The 15296-nt window shown below is 55.4% G+C and overlaps 1 protein-coding gene and 1 long non-coding RNA gene across 4 annotated transcripts in view; one reads left to right on the top strand and one right to left on the bottom strand.

Moving 5' to 3' along the window:
* Positions 1-560: 560 nt before the first annotated feature.
* LOC140640415 (uncharacterized) lies at positions 561-5172 on the bottom strand. The gene is made up of 3 exons (XR_012037142.1): positions 4672-5172; positions 2599-2832; positions 561-1329 (listed from the first exon to the last, which is right to left on the bottom strand). It is a non-coding gene; the product is annotated as an uncharacterized lncRNA (long non-coding RNA).
* ASB2 (ankyrin repeat and SOCS box containing 2) overlaps positions 4699-15296 on the top strand; it is a 43964-nt gene continuing 33366 nt past the window's right edge. For 2 of the 3 annotated variants that reach the window (XM_072839760.1, XM_072839757.1), the window contains exon 1: positions 4699-5057. The gene's annotated coding sequence lies outside the window, so the exon portion shown is untranslated. Of the gene's footprint in view, positions 5058-10272; positions 10395-15296 lie in introns of all 3 variants that reach the window. The other variant, XM_072839759.1, reaches the window with a different exon arrangement.

Here is a 15296-nt window from a genome sequence, read left to right as displayed (position 1 = left end):
TCATCTGGCCATGGGAAATGCCCTCGCCTCCCACACAGCCCCCTGCAGGTAGCAGGTACAGAGGAAGAAGTCCTAAGGACTCATCATCTCCTGAGTCCTGAGCCTCAGGTGAGCTCTTTGAGCCCCGGATCTCATCTCACCCCCTAATAGCCATTGGAAAGTGGAGTCATCTCTCTCATTTTTCTCAGAAGATGAAACAGATTCAGTGAGGTGTGGGGCTGTGGCCAGGATCCCGCAGCAGGTGAGGAATAGGCGGGGATTATCTGGTACTGGTTCCCATGCTAGAGACAGGATGGTGTGGTGCTAACTGGGATTGCATGTGGGTGGCATCTCCCAACAAGGAAGATACCATCTGCACAAGGTTGGCCAAGCAGATCCCAGCCATTTGGGACCGACCCTCTCCTACCAGGCCCGGGACACCCTCTGGGGGTCAAGACATCCACTGGAGAAAGTCAGAACCCTCACCTCGATGGTCCTGGACTCCGGGGTTTCTGCAGCCGATGGGTCTTTCCCAGGAGCTGAAAGCCAGGAGGGTGCAAGATGGCCTTACTCTGCACTTCTTTTTTTTTAAAGATTCTATTTATTTATTTATTAGACACACACACACACAGAAAGAGAGAGAGAGAGAGAGAGAGGCAGAGACACAGGCAGAAGGAGAAGCAGGCTCCATGCAGGGAGCCTGATATGGGACTCGATCCCGGGACTCCAGGATCACGCCCTGGGCCGAAGGCAGTGGTAAACCACTGAGCCACCCAGGGATCCCCTTACTCTGCACTTCGGAGCAGGAGTAGCTCAGCGCCGCCAGCCGGGGATGGTCGCTGGTTTGCACGAGGGGTTTAGAGCAGGGAGCGGTGAGGCTGGCTGAGCCCATGGTCCTGCCGTTTCTTTCTGTCCTGACCACTCTCGTGTGAAGGATCAGTTGTGACTCAGGAAGGCCCCAGCCGGCTTCAGGAGCACCGTGTCCCAGGCCTGGACTTGTACCACAGATCCGCTCGTTTTGATGGGAACCCTTGTAAGATCCCACGATTCCTCCCCTTACATGCATTTGGGGCATTGGAGAGAATAGGGCTGAACCAGGCAGCCGCTGACTGGTCCCTCGGGGCCCTCATCCTAGTGGGTGTCACCCCTATGTGTAGGGTGTTGATAGGGCATGAGGCTGGCCTGCCCCTTTCTCCTGAGGGGTAAGGGCTCTGTCCCGACGCCACTCTTTAGAAATGGGAAGGTGGCCTGTCTTCTCTCCCTGGAGCCCATGTACCTGGGAGGGTGAGGGGATCCGGATTGGTCCAGAGGAAAGTACAACCTGCCACACATCAGAGGACACGGTGCCCACTTTAAAGAAAGGAAGAGAAAAAAAAAAAAAAAAAGAAAGGAAGAGAAGTTGGATGTGGCTCTGCGTTCTCCTTGGTCCCTTCCTTCCCTTTCCATAGATCTGCCTTCTTCCCTCCCGGGACTTGGCCTCCGTGGGCCCCCCCACCTCACCCCCCCCCCCACCGCTCTCTGCCCTTTGTCCACCCCTCCCATTTAGGATGCTGTCCAGGTTGAGAACTGGACTCTTGTCTGTTCCTCATCTCTTGAAACCAAAATAAACTAATATCAAGAGGCAGCCAGGGCAGAGGGCCAGGATGCCAAGGCCACGGGGGTGTTTATTTTAGCAGGTGATATTCCATCGCTGGGTCAGAGCTGTCCCAGGACTTGGCACTGACCCACATCTCAGCTCCCTCCTCCCTACTTAGCTGACTCCTCCTCTCCCCACTCTCTCTTTCTCTCCTTCCTGGAAGAGGTGTCATTGTCATAGGGAAATGTGCTGGCATTGGCGTCCTCTCTGGGCCCTGCTAGGTGTAGGGCTCTATGAGCGGCCTCCCCATCACATGTATGCGCACACGTGTGTGCATGCCCGCGAGCATACACACGTACACATACCTCTATTTATGGGAATTCAGATTAAAATAAACAAGGAGAGAAGCCTGGAAGGGATAGGCCGTGTGTGTGTGTGTGTGTGTGTGTGTGTGTGTGTGTGTGTTCCGTTTGCAAAATTCGACTGAGCTGTACACATAGGTACACTTTTTCTGTGTATGTAATGCTCTAATAAAAAGTTTTAAGAAATCAGTAGTGTTCAGGCCTTGACTCAGATGAATTCATAAGAATGTCTGGGGTAGAGGGGCGCCTGGGTGGCTCAGCCCGTTAAGTATCTGAGTCTTGATTTCGGTTCAGGTCACGATCTCAGGGTCGTGGGATTGAACCCCGTGCCAGGCTCTGCACTCAGAGGGAGTCTGCTTAAGATTCTCTCTCTCTCCCCCCTCCATCCCTCCCCCCACTCTCTCTGTCTCCTCTCTAAAAAATGAAAATAATAATAATAGTAGTAAAGAATCTCCAGGGTAGACTCCAGCAGATGCAGGTTTAATAGGATTCCACTACGCAGCTCCAGGCAGGAGCTGTCGCGTCAGCCCAGGCTGTTTGTTCCGCAGAGAAGCAGCCTGTGGTGTCAACAGACAGGCCAACCTGTCTTTGGCTTGGGCTTTGTGGACTTTGACCACAGCATCAAGCCTCTCAGCTGGGATGAGTCAGGATCAGGGTAAAAGCAAATGTTCACCAACCTACCTCCGTAACGTTGTGGAGTTAGTTCCTTGTTCTGCTCCAACATGCGGATTCCCCGTTACACGGGGCAGGGTGGCCGGGGGCGGTGGGTGGCTGTGGCTAAAGGCACCGCTTTCTGTATCAGGCAGTTGCGGTTCAGACCTAAACCGTCTCTTATACATCATGAGATTACGAACAAGTTCCCCAACCCCCTGAGCCTCAGTCTCCGCATCTGTGAAATGGGGGTGATGACAGCACCTGCCAGGAAGGTTGTGTGGGTACAGAAAAATGATGCCATTTTTTTAAGAATGTATTTTTATTTAAATTTGATTAGTTAACCTCTAGTGTATCATTAGTTTCAGAGGTAGAGGTCAGTGATTCATCCATTGCTTTCAGCACCCAGTGCTCATCACATCACGTGCCCTCCTTAATGCCCGTCACCCAGCTACCCCATCCCCCCACCGAGCAGTGATGCCATTTATTCGTGGAAGCGTGCCTGGCCAGCCCCTGCCCCTGCTGGCCACACCCAATGCACTTTCTATTCCCTGTGACTCTCTACCCACAATTTAGGCTCTTGATGTTCAAAAACTGATTGAAGGCATAAGGCAACGGGATTTGGACTGTGAGTTTCTCTAGCTCTCTCGACCATAAGAGGTTTGTCTGGATTGGGAGGGAGAGGTAAGGCAAGGGGCCACCTGAGAAGGGATGCTGTGCCTGCCCACTGCCCACCCCTCCCAGGCCAAGTCTGGAGAGGGGGTCTGGATAGAGAGCAGAGGGACCTGTGCCCCACCCCCGGCGGGGAGCCCATGAAACAGCAGGACCACAGGGATGCACTCCACGGGATCCACTGGAACCTCTAACCGCCGAGGAAAATCCCCAAATGGTAGAAAGAACTGGGTGGCCCCTCATTGCCCTTCTCTCACACCCTCACCATGGCACAGGGGTCTGGCAGGGGCTGAGCATGAGCTAACCTTGAGGGGCCACCAACCTCAGCAGCCTGGGGGGTGGGGCAGCTGGGATGATGCATAAGTTGGCAGGTGCCAGAGCAAGTAACTCTCTCCCGAGACAGCTCGGGACTGATCGTGTCCTCCAGTCCCCAGCACCAGGTCAGACGTCCAGAACCTCCACCAGAACCCAGGGTACCCTGCCTTCACTGAGATTTATTTCTAGGTGGAATATTCCAAGAGGCTGTAAAGGCATCCCAAGGCTCTCCCGAGTTGGACTTGATAAGAAATCACGCTATGGGATCATAAACCCAATACCCTCCACGGGGAATGGGCTTTTAAAATGGAAATTATTTTCCATTTGGAAGAACAGACCAGGTGGCATTCCCAGCCCCCTCCCTCACCCCAGCCTGTGGGGCTGCAAGTGTCTGGCAGCGTGCCAGGAGCATCCTGGATGCCCAGTGAGTGTGTCTGCGGGTGTTGTCTGTGCCCCGTGGTGACATTTTGTGCCATTCGATCTATTCCGGAAACAGGGGCTTTCTTCCCTGGCCCTGGAGGAAGGCTTCCCTCCGCCGGTGCGGCTGCCAGGGCTTGTGCACGTGCTGGTTTGTCTGTCTGCTTATCTGTCGCCTTGCCTTTTGCAGCGCAGCCCCACCCTGGCATCCCTGGCATCCCTGAACCTCCAAGCAGGCTCTGGGGGGGGGGGGCACACTCAGCCGGGGTCTGCCCAAGCTGCTTACCCTCAACCCAGACACGCTCCCCTCTGGCTCCTTCCCTCTCCTCCTGTCCATCCCCTGCCTCCCTGCCCCCCCCCACCTTCCCCTGGCCTCCCTCTTCTGTCTCTGCGTTCCCACGCTCCCCTTTCCATCCCGGGATAATCCCAGGGTCCCTCTCCCGTTGCTGCCCTCTTTTCCCCCATGATCTCTTCTCTCCTCTCGCAGGCATGCCCGACGCCCGCCCCTCCTGCACCTCTGCCCTTCCTTCTCCCTCTCCATCACCTCTTCGCACCCTGCTTCTCCTGCGCCCCAGCATCCCCCGCTCTGTCTCCTGGGCTCCCAGCTCCGGCGGCCCACCCTCCCTCCCCCTCTCTGTGTCTCTCTCCCTCCCATCTCTCTCCTCTCTCGCTCCCTCCCGGGGAGTTCCAGAAACATACCCATATATGGCCTCCGTGTCAAGGATCACGGATGAGGACGTCACGTGAGGGCCGTGCTCCGAGATGCTCTCTGCCGCGAGGTCCCTAATTGACGCACCGTGGAGGGGCTGCGGGCGGCGGGCGGCCTCCCCCGGGCGATCTCCAAACAGGACATTCGAGATGCACAACATCTTATAGTTTGGCTTGCCATCGCGGGTCATGCGGTGGGCCCGAAATAAACTCCCTGCTTCAAAGGAAAGCATTTCAGAACTGCCTGGCAGAGGAGCCAGGAGCCTCAGGGCCAGGGCAGAAGGAAAACTCAGGGAGCATGTTCTGAGTTCAGACACCCTCAAGAAAACCCTTTTTAGTACCCCTGAACTGTGTGCCCCTGTTTCAGAGCCTAACAGGTAATGCATGCTTTCAACCTTCTTCCACGGACTTCGAGAAAGATTGTTTGGCTGGGACTTAACCACTGCACTGCTTGTCTGTGACTCCTTATCGTCAAGACTACTTGCTTGCACCTCTCTCTCTCTCTCTCTCTCTCTCTGTCTCTCCTGTCTCTTGGGTTATGAAGCATGCTGGGGGGACACTTTGGACCTGGGGGGGACAGAGAATCAGCCGGTACGCACGCACTTATGCATTCTCCTGGAGGACGCTCGCCTCAGAATATCACCCGCTGTGCACTTCTAAACATGGAAACGGGACGGGTTTAGCAGTGGAGCTCTTGTGGGTTCCGTGGGCCTTGGGCAGTATCTGAGGGGGACAGGTGAGTTTCAGGAAGGCTCTTAGGTCAGGTGAATAGGGAGCTAGGTTTATGCACGTGGGCATCAATGTGCTGCGGCGTTTCTGGAGTGCGTCTGCGTGCACAGTTTTGTGGGGCGAGAGCAGCCAGGTGCGTGGTGAGCTGTACCTGCAACTGTTTGGGGTTCAGGGGAGGAAATTAGTCTGCAGAGACTGTGACACAATGTAAAGAGTGAGAGACAATGTTATGCAACAATGCGCTTCGGGAGGGCCCGGATGGGAGACCAGCCCCTGTGCGCATGTGTGCGTGTGTGTGCATGTGCATGTGTGCGTGCGTGTGTGTGTGTGTGTGAGAGAGAGACAGAGACAGAGAGACAGAGAGACAGAGAGTCCATGAGGACATATCCAGGGAGGAGATAGCTTTTGAAAAGCTGGGTGGATGTCCCCAGGCGGAGTGGCAGAGAAAGGGCCCTCCAGGTGGAAGGGCAGCTTGGGCAAAAGTCAGCAAGTCAGGGTGGATCTGGGGTGACAGTGGAAAATGCACAGTGGCTATAACAAAGGGTCATGAGGCTGAGAAGTGGGGGCAAAACTGGCAGGGAGAGGAGGGAAGCCAGAGGGAGATGCAGCTCCCACCAGGCCAGGCAAGAGGATGGAACAATTTTGGATTGTTTTTGAGCAAAGGGGGTGCAGGTGGGATCTGACTTCAGGTGGCTCCTCGGAAACCAGGGGAATGGCCTGGAAGGGGGTGGGGGAAGAGAACCAGACAAAGGATGGAGACATGAGGCGTGGGGAGGCCAAGCCCCCCATCCCACCCCCACCCCCCACCCCCGCCGTGCAGGAAGGACAGCACAGCTCTCCTCACATAAGGGAAAGCTGGGGTGTGAGACAGGGGTGGAGAGAGCCCCAGGGCACAGGCAGAGGCAGCTGGGGCCAGCAGAGCAACCACACTCCCTGCCCTCTGCAGCGGAGGCCGGGGGCAGAGCACAGCCAGCAGCCAGCGGCAGATGCTCCAGTCACTTCCAAAACAGTTGGATGGGTCCCGACAGCTGGTGGCAGGCCTGTTTACAGCTCGGCCTCCCCCGGGAGCTGGCAGCGGCCCCCGCCTGGCGCTGTTCTTGTTTGCATCATCCACTCTTGCACAAACAGACCCGGCTGTGAGTCCTGGGATACTCTGCCCCCGGGGACCTTACAATTCATAACGTGGCCATCAGTCCCCGTGAGCATTCATCGGGCAGTGACTGTGAGGCAGGCACTGGCCCCGTGCTTCAGGCGGTTGCTCTCGTGGACTCTTCTCAAGGGCATCCTGAGTTAGCCGTGATCGTTACTCCCACTTTCCAGATGTGAAAACTGAGTTTCTGAGAGGTTCAGGGTCTTGCCTGGAGCCAGACAGCTAGGAGGTGTTGGGAGTTGGGGATCAGATCCTGGCCTCTTGGCCTCCAGCGTCCACACTCAAGGCCATGGCCCCCTTGGGGCCCAGCCCAGCAGTAAACAGACCTGTCCCTGGCACAGTCAGGGTATCATAAGGTCCCCGCATATTGTGGACAGGCTAGATCCATCCAAGAGAGTTTTCCCAAAGGAGGCACAAAAATATCTCTGGACCCGCCCAATGTCCTCCCACGTCTGAGCTGCAGGGGGGTCAGGCTGCCCAGAGGAGGTGGTGGTCACAGGCCTGGTTTTTCTTATTATCCTTAACCCCTTCTTTGGACTAATTAATGTCCAAATATCAGTTAATGTCCGGGAATATCAGTGAGGCCCTTACAAGTGCTGCAGCTAAGGGAAATGTTCTGGAGAAGTGGTGTTGATATAAAAGTGAACTGACTCCTAATTTGCCTGATTTTTTTAAAGAAAGGGACACAAAGGAGAGGGTTGGAAAAAGAGGGAGGAGAAAAAGATGGAAATCAAGGCAGGAGACAGGGGGAAAAAACAGAAAAGAGAAAGCTGTTGGTGTGATCCCAATTCAGAGATTTCCAGCCAGTCCTGAGGTTGGGCCCAGGTGAGAGGAGCCAGGCCGGAAGGACTCTTCTGTCCTGCTAAACCTTCCCACTTTGCAGCCTGGAGCTGGAGCTTCCAGAACCCACCTGTCCTGGTGCCCAGGGAAGGGAGTGGAGGCTCAGACCTGCACCAGACGCCCTGCCCCTCCTTACACATCCCCCAGGCTGCCCCCACAGATGACCCCCTGGCATTCAGCAAGCCCTAGGCAGAAACTGGGACCTGGAATCCGGCACCTCAACCTGTATGTGGCTGAGCCCCGAGCCCCGTTGATGGGCCTGGCTAACAGCAGGGGAAGGACAGGGAGAGAGGGTCAGGAGGGGCGTGGAGGGGCGGGCTGGGCAGGAGGTGAGAACCCTCCATTTGGGAGGCTGAGGCACCCAGACCTGGAGTTTCAATCACTTGGGGCCCAAAGCAATAAAATAGAAGTATTTGTTGATGCCTCTCGGAGCAGCTGCTCAAGGCACTGCCTCAGATCGCAGACCTTTGGGCCTGCGTGGGATTGACGTGTCTCCCTGGGAAAGAGTGTTTTTCCACATTAAAAAAAAAAAAAAAAAACAGAAGAAAGATTTTTTCCCCTTGTTTTTCCTACCTCCCTCCTCCTCACCCTCTCTCCTCCTGTTTTGGGTGGCTCCTTCAGTGATGCCAACACATCAACTACCTAGAGACTCGCTGCCAGGGTCCCTGGAGCGATGCACGATTCAGAGATTCAGGTCAGCAGGGGGTACTCACCTCCACTACAGATGCAGTCCCAGGCGCCCCCAACCCATCCCATGTGCAGAGTCCGGGGGCATGGGCCGAGGGGGAGCACAGCCAGCTTTGGACAGGTTCAAATCTCCGTCCTCACCTCCCAACTAGGTGACCCTGAGCCAGTCCAGACACCTCCCTGGGGCCTCAGGTTCCCCTCCATACAATGGGGAGAGTGCCTGTATTGGGGGGTGGGGGGTGGCTGAGGACTGCTGCTTGGAGCAGTTGCCCTCAGTAACTTCCAGCAATCCTGGCCCAACCTGGGAAGCCTGAAAGTCCTGGCCTGAGGGAAGCCAGGAGCTTGTAAGCAGGCATCAAACGGTCTGGGATTAGCAGAGCTGGGAGGGGCTTCTTCGAATCTTTAGAGCCTGAACAAAAGGGCCAGACTCCCAGCAGCTGCGGGCCTGCCAGCACTGCCCACTGCAAAAACCTACCCTGGGGCTTTGACCTGAGCCCCCCCTGGGGCCCAAGCAAGGTGGTCTGGATTCCACTCCCCATCTCCCGGAGGCTGCTCACCTCTTCTCCGGAGTAAGTGACCCCTGGCCACTGCCCTGAATATGCGCGTCAGAGGGTCTGATGAAAACCGGCAGAGGCCCGAGGCCCGTTCTCAACCCACCAAGCCAATTGCAACTCAGTCTTTCCATCTGCACAATGGGAAGAGTCCTACCCCAGCCCCGCCAGTACTGAGAGGGTCAAATGGTGCAGTGCAGGAAAAAGACCACAAGTGCCAGATGTTTTTATGGTTGGGATCTTAAAACAGTAAGACCCAGGAAGGGGAGAGAACATTTTAAATGGTTCACAGCCACGAGCCCTCCAGCTAGACGTGTTTCCATAGATTTTCTAAGGCCCCTCTGCAGCCTGGGGGAACGGCAGATCCGAGAGAGAAGTTTTGACAGAAACGTACTGGACTTTGCGAGGAGGAGGGTCAAGCCTTCAGTGGGACTCGGGCCCTTCCTCAGACCCACAGAACCAGCCCAGGACTCTGCTGTCGGTTACATGGTGTGAGGACGGGGATCAAGTCAGAGAGGCAGCCCCTAGTCTCCTCCTTGTCAGTTCTCCCCTGGTATGGCTCAGTTTCCTCATCTGTAGAATGGGACCAAAACCCCTACCGAAGATTTGTCTCGTGCCTCAAACTAACAACGCATGTGAGACCATAAATGCTTCACGAGGGAAGGCGGCGGTGTGTGGTGTTCGGCAAACACCCATTGGGACCTATGGTGATAGATGGGTCCGAACGGCAGTGCATCATGTAAGAGCTAAGCTGAATGGTCCACGCTCCCCTCCCACACCTGAGAGACCCACGTGGACCCTACCTGGAGTACTTCCGTGGCACCTACCGCATGCCTGGAGCTGGTAAATGAACTAAGTGTCACTGAACACCCACTACTATCATTCGTAGGCGGCCCCCCCACCACGTATAATTCAAGCCCGGGACTAATCCAGACCAGGACAGTGCACGGATGGGTTGTCACTCCTTCCAAGCCCCTAGGACAGCAGGAGGCGTGAGCAGGAAGAGAGGAGGGGGAGGGAGGCCCCGGGGAGCAGAGGTGTGGCATTAGGGGGCAGAAGCCATCCTGCACCCAGGCTGCTTTGGGGAACACCTGGAGACCCCTCCCACCCTCCCCCTCCTTCACTCCCTCCTTCCCTCCCAGCCCTGACCCCATTCCTGGCCCCTGCTCAGAGGGGTCTGCGGGGTCCCAGGGCACCCCCCCAGGACAGGCTGGGGACCCCCAGCCACGGCTTCACCTCCTGAGCCCAGCCGGCAAGAGAAGGCCAGCTTGCTGTTGTTGCCTCTCTTTTCAAACGGAGGAGAACGTAGGAGAATCGGAGGAGAATGTAGGGGAATCCAAACCCGTGAGGAGGGAGCCTCCTGGGAAACCGCCGGCTGGGAGGCTGGGAGGCTGGGAGGCTGGGAGGCTGGGAGGCTGGGAGGCTGGGAGGCTGGGAGCGAGGTCCAAGGATGGTCCCAGCAGAGGTAACTCAGAGCAGAGAATCACCGTATCTTGAGAGCCGTTGCATGACATTAGCTGACTGTCATGGGCCACTGGCCACGTGCCGAGGGCTGTTCTCCACTGTGAATGTGTCACCTCATTCAGCTGGCGACAGTCCCGCGGGCTGCGTTATCTTCCCGTCCCCATTTTACAGATGCGCCAAGTGAGGCACAGCCGGTAGGGGGCAGAGCCAGGGTCAGACCCAGCCAGTGGGACACCAGAGCTACACCACCTGCCCGGCATGGTGATCTTCTCCATAACAGCTGTGCTTCCAAGGTTTGACATTCATTCATTTGCTCACTCATTCACTCATTCATTCATTCAGCATTTAATATACATCTACTGTGTAAGGGGCCTTGGGTTGTATCCTGGGCTCATGACACGGATTGTGACACAGTCCTGCAACTTAGAAGTTTCTGGATTCTGTGGGGGGGGGGGGGGATAGGCCCAGAGCAGGCCTCAGACATCAGATCAAGGAGGCTTCCTGGTGGAGGAGATGCTGGAACTGCATCTGGAAGAATGACTAGCCAGGTGACAGGCAAGAGGGATGGGAAAGCAGATGAGCAGCGCTCCGTCCACACACAGCCTGAGGACAGGAAGGGGCTCGTCCAGGCTCACTGTCTCGACCCAGGTCCCTGGCTAAGGGGGAGCCCGGTGTGCCGGAGGATGGCCGTCACTTCTCCTCCTTGCCTCCTCCATGCCCTCCCAGCCATGCCCCCACCATCAGTTTTCCCATAAGACATTCTGGGAGCCACTCGTCCCCCTACAGCCCCCAGAGAGCCCTAGAGACCCCACCCCATCCATGCACAGGAGCCTGGCCCCACTGCCGTCTTCCAGGCAGACCCTGGCTGTCAGCTGGCCAGGACTCGTGGGGAGGGAAGGAACCAGGCAATAGGGGGGAGGAAGGACCACTTTTCCAGTGCTAATCCTCGGCACAGCCCTCAAAGGGCCCATGTTTCCTATGGCCATTTCACAGATGTAGAAACTGAGGCCCAGCTTAAAGGAGCATTGACTCTGGATAGACCCAGTACTGCTCTGTGTGCTTCGCCCGAGCTAACTCAAGGAACTGTCACAGTCACTGTTGTCCCATTTTACAGAGGCCCCCTGGGGGGACGATTCACTGGAGTCAATGCTTGGGACACTGCAAAGGAGGTAAGGGTGGAGCCCCCAGAGGCCCTAGGGGTGGCCCTGGTCTCCCCATTCCAAGCGGGCCTTGGACTGGCTGCCCTTGAACTCTGCTCCCTCTGCAGGCCCCCCGCTTGCCTGGGCACAGCCACCGGCCTCCTGCTTTCTCTGGGAAAGGACTATTTTTCTTTTTTATCCCATTCAGCCTCCTAAAGGGTCCCTAGGGACTGCTGGCCTCTCTCCAGGACTCTGGCCTAGAAGGTGGCCCAGCCCCAGGCAGAGGCCTCAGAAATCAAGCTGGGCAGCGTGCAGAGCGTGCAGAGGAGGGAACTGAGGCCAAAGGAAGGACAGGGCATCGCCCAGGATACCGCCCCTCCCTCTGACATGACAAAGGCAACCTCACTATGTCCATTTCATAGATGGACAATCTGAGATTCTCCAGATCACAGAGTGAATAACCCGCAAAGCTGGGACTTGAACTTGGTCAAGCTGACCCCACAGGCTGCTTTAGAACTGCCCCTTGGGCTGTGACCAGACAGCCCCAGCCACCTCCACAAGAGTTGGGCCCCTGTGTCCCTGGCAGGTGTGCCCGCCTGTGAGTGTACTGGCCCAGTGATGGGGAGGCCCCTCGTATCACATACAACTGGTCGGACCTGGAGCTCACCCTGGGCACACCTGAGTCCTTGATTCTACTTACTGGTGTCTCCATTTTGCACATGTGGGAGCTAAAGATTCACAACTCACCCAAGGACCCTCACCCTCAGTGGCCGAGGATCTCAGTGGGAAAAGCAAGAGATGCCTGGTCTCACAGCAGGGAGGGATAATTCGCCCTCTCCAAGGCAGAGACCCTCTCCCTCAAGGTCTCTCTAAGGTCATCTCCCTCCCTCACCTGTCTGTGTGCACCTTCCTCTGGGTAGGACTCAATGGGGACTCAGTGCACAGGTGAAGGCCAGGTGGCCGGGCTGGCTGAGGATGGCAATGGTACCCCTGCCCGCTCAGAGCCCAGGTGTGGGCCAGTTGCTTGGATTGTTTTCCTGGAATTCCCAGAAGGAGCCCTGGGGTTCCAAATCCCAGCTTTCCAGCTCTCTGTCCATGTGCAAACCTTTCCCTTCCCCTCCTCGAACCCTAACTGCCTCCTCTGTAAAATGGGAGCAATCACATAGGGGCATCAGGTCCTCTCAGAAGGAGCGGAGGTGTAGAAGAATTAATGTCAATTCAACAGAAAACAATCCTACCTTCTAGAGCTGTTGTCAGGGCCGTGCCATGAAATGACTGACAAGCAGGAAAGTCTCTGGATGCCCTCAGACCCGTGGGGCAGGGCCTGCTGAGTCTGGAATTGTAGGAGATTGACTGTTACCTCCCACAGGCATCTGGTCAGGGAAGGGGCAAGGTAGCCAGTGCTGTCCTTATGCCCCTGATCAGCCCATGCCAGCCTGCAGGGCCAATGGCTTCCTGGGGGTGAGGGGCAGGAGGGGTTCCTGTCAAATGCTTGCTTTACCTCCTACCCAGCCACTGCCTCAGGGCACATATGGCTTCTGCAACCTGGTCATGTGGGTTGTCTCATTCCCATTTTTACTGATAAAGGAACTAAGGCCCAATAAGGGGAAAAGATTTAACCTAGGTCACGTAGCTAGTAAGTTGCAAATTGAAACTAGACCTTGGGCTCCTGACACCTAGATCTGAGATCCTTCTACTCCCACCTGGTTCCTTATTCTCCCATGACTAACGCTAAGTTCTCTGCATGTGGTAGACCTGTTAGGGTGGCTATAGGGCCCTCGGGAACAGAGAGTTTGAGGTTTTATAGCACAAAGATAAACCAAATGTCTCACTGAGTTACAGAAGCTAAAGAACTAGAAGAGCACTTGGAAACCCCAAATCTCTTTTTGCAATGGGACAACTGAGGCCCAGAGAGGGGTATGGACTTGACCAAGGTCACACAGCACTCTAGCATCAACGTGGACACTATAACCCAGGTCTCTGCCTCTCTCCAGTGCTCTTCCCCTTTTGCCCCCCACCCCCTGGCCTGGAACAGATGTACTCAGATGGGGGCACCATAATGCCAGGCCAGGCACTGGACACCAGCACTTCTGATAGACATGATATGCTCTCAAGATTCTTGACCAGACCTGAGAATCATGTGTTAAGATGATTTTGACCACATATGTCAGAAAACCCAACTAATACTGGCTTAAACCAGAAGGATCTTCAGTCTCTGCCTAACAAGCAGGCCAGGGTCAGTGGACCAGCTCTGGTTCAGCAGATCAACAATACCGTGAAAGACTCCGAGGACCTACCATTCACTCTGTCAGACTCATTGTACCAGCACTGTTCCTCTGCGCCAAGCATCAAGTCCTCCAAGTACAAAGCAGGGGCGTAGGCAAGGACTTATTTTCTTCACTGTTCTCTTTTATTAGGAAAAGGACAGTTGTTTCTAGGAGGCCCCAGCAGAATTTTCTTTATGTGCCTTTTGGACAAAACTAGGTTATATAACCACCCTAAACTAGTCACTGACCAAAGGGGTGAGATTGTTCCAATGGGTTTGGAACAATCATGATTCGTCCATGGGAGAGGACACAGTCTTGCCTGAACAAAGCCAGGTTCCACTGTCTTTGGCTGTTGGGTGGGGGATCCAGGGCGTGCGGTAAACTTTAACCAGGCGTTCGCCTCCCTACGCCTTAGGAAGAGGACCCAGGGTCAAGTGCACATATGAACTACTGACCACAGCCCAGAGGGAGAAGTTGTAGCAGCAGAACACTTCTTGGAAGATGTTCTGGAAGAGGATGAACTTGCTCTGGGCATTGGGGAATGAGAAGGGATTCTGAGAGTGTCGAAAGGAAGGAGACAGGCTGGCATAGGACAAGCAAGGGCACTGAGGTGGGAGCTCCAGGTGGGTTGGGGGAAAGGTGTGTCTTCGCCTTACCTGGAAGATCAGGTGTGCTGGGGCAGAGGGTGAAGCGAGAGTGAGAACCAGATTCAAAGGGCCGGCGGGTCCAGACAATGGGCGCAGGCAGAGGAGGGGCTTGGTAAGGTCTGCGGTGTGGGGCACAGAGGGGACGGAGGTTGGATGGGGCTGGGACATCGCATGGAGGCCTCCGCTGAGGGGGGCAGGAGGAAGTTCAGGCCTGAGCCAGCCTGGGCACAGGCAGGGCACAGAATCACCAGTCCCAGACACCCCATGCTGCTGATCCGCTGTCTTCAGACCTGCAGCCTCCTCTGGCCGTGTTTGGAAAGCCCAGATCTGCTTAATAATAACTCGGCTGGTGCCTTATGGAGCAAGAGTTGCCGCTCTTAGGGCTGTTACCAGAATTAAAAGAGTATCCACCAAGAACTTAGCCAGGTGTCAGGTCCTGCCCCTTGCCCCATCCCCACACAACAGGTGTCCCACCTCTACTCCTGCTTTATGATTGATCCTCCTCAAAGTGGTGGTTTCCAGGCACCTGCGGAGCTTTTCAAAGAGCTGTAGTAGGCTGGGCCACACTCCCAGAGACTCTGACTTCATTGGTCTGAGAGCGGGTCCAAGCACCAATGCCCTTTAGAATCTATTTTATGTAGTTTTTAATTATTATTTTTAATTTTTAAATTATTATCTCTAAGTAGGCTCCACACTGAATGTGGGGCTTGAACTCACAACCCCGAGATCAAGAGTCACTTGCTCTACTGACTGAGCCAGCCAGGCGCTCCTACTTCTTAAATAGGTGTGTTATTGCAGTATAAAGCGCTCGTGGAGGAGTGTACAAATCATACCTAACCATGTATGATTTGGGAGCAACCTTACAAAGGGAGCCAACCAATCATGTAACCACTTAGATCAAGAAATACAGCATGACTGGCTCCCCAGAAGTCTCCCTCATGTCCCCTCCCAGTTAGCAACCACCTAAGGTCTGACTCCTACCCCCTTAGCTTCACCTGCCTGTTCTGGAACTTTATATGAATTGAATCATGTGTGTATGCTCCTTATTACCCGCCTTCTTTTGCTCACTCTGGTGTGTGAGATGCATCCTGTGAGCAGTGCTGGTTTGTCTGTTTCCCTGGTGCATACTATCTGTCATGTGA

This window comes from Canis lupus, chromosome 9 (genome assembly GCF_048164855.1).
Source record: "Canis lupus baileyi chromosome 9, mCanLup2.hap1, whole genome shotgun sequence".
Taxonomy (NCBI): Eukaryota; Metazoa; Chordata; class Mammalia; order Carnivora; family Canidae; genus Canis; species Canis lupus.
The sequence above is the reverse complement of the archived record's forward strand: the minus strand, read 5'-3'. Positions and strand labels throughout refer to the sequence as shown.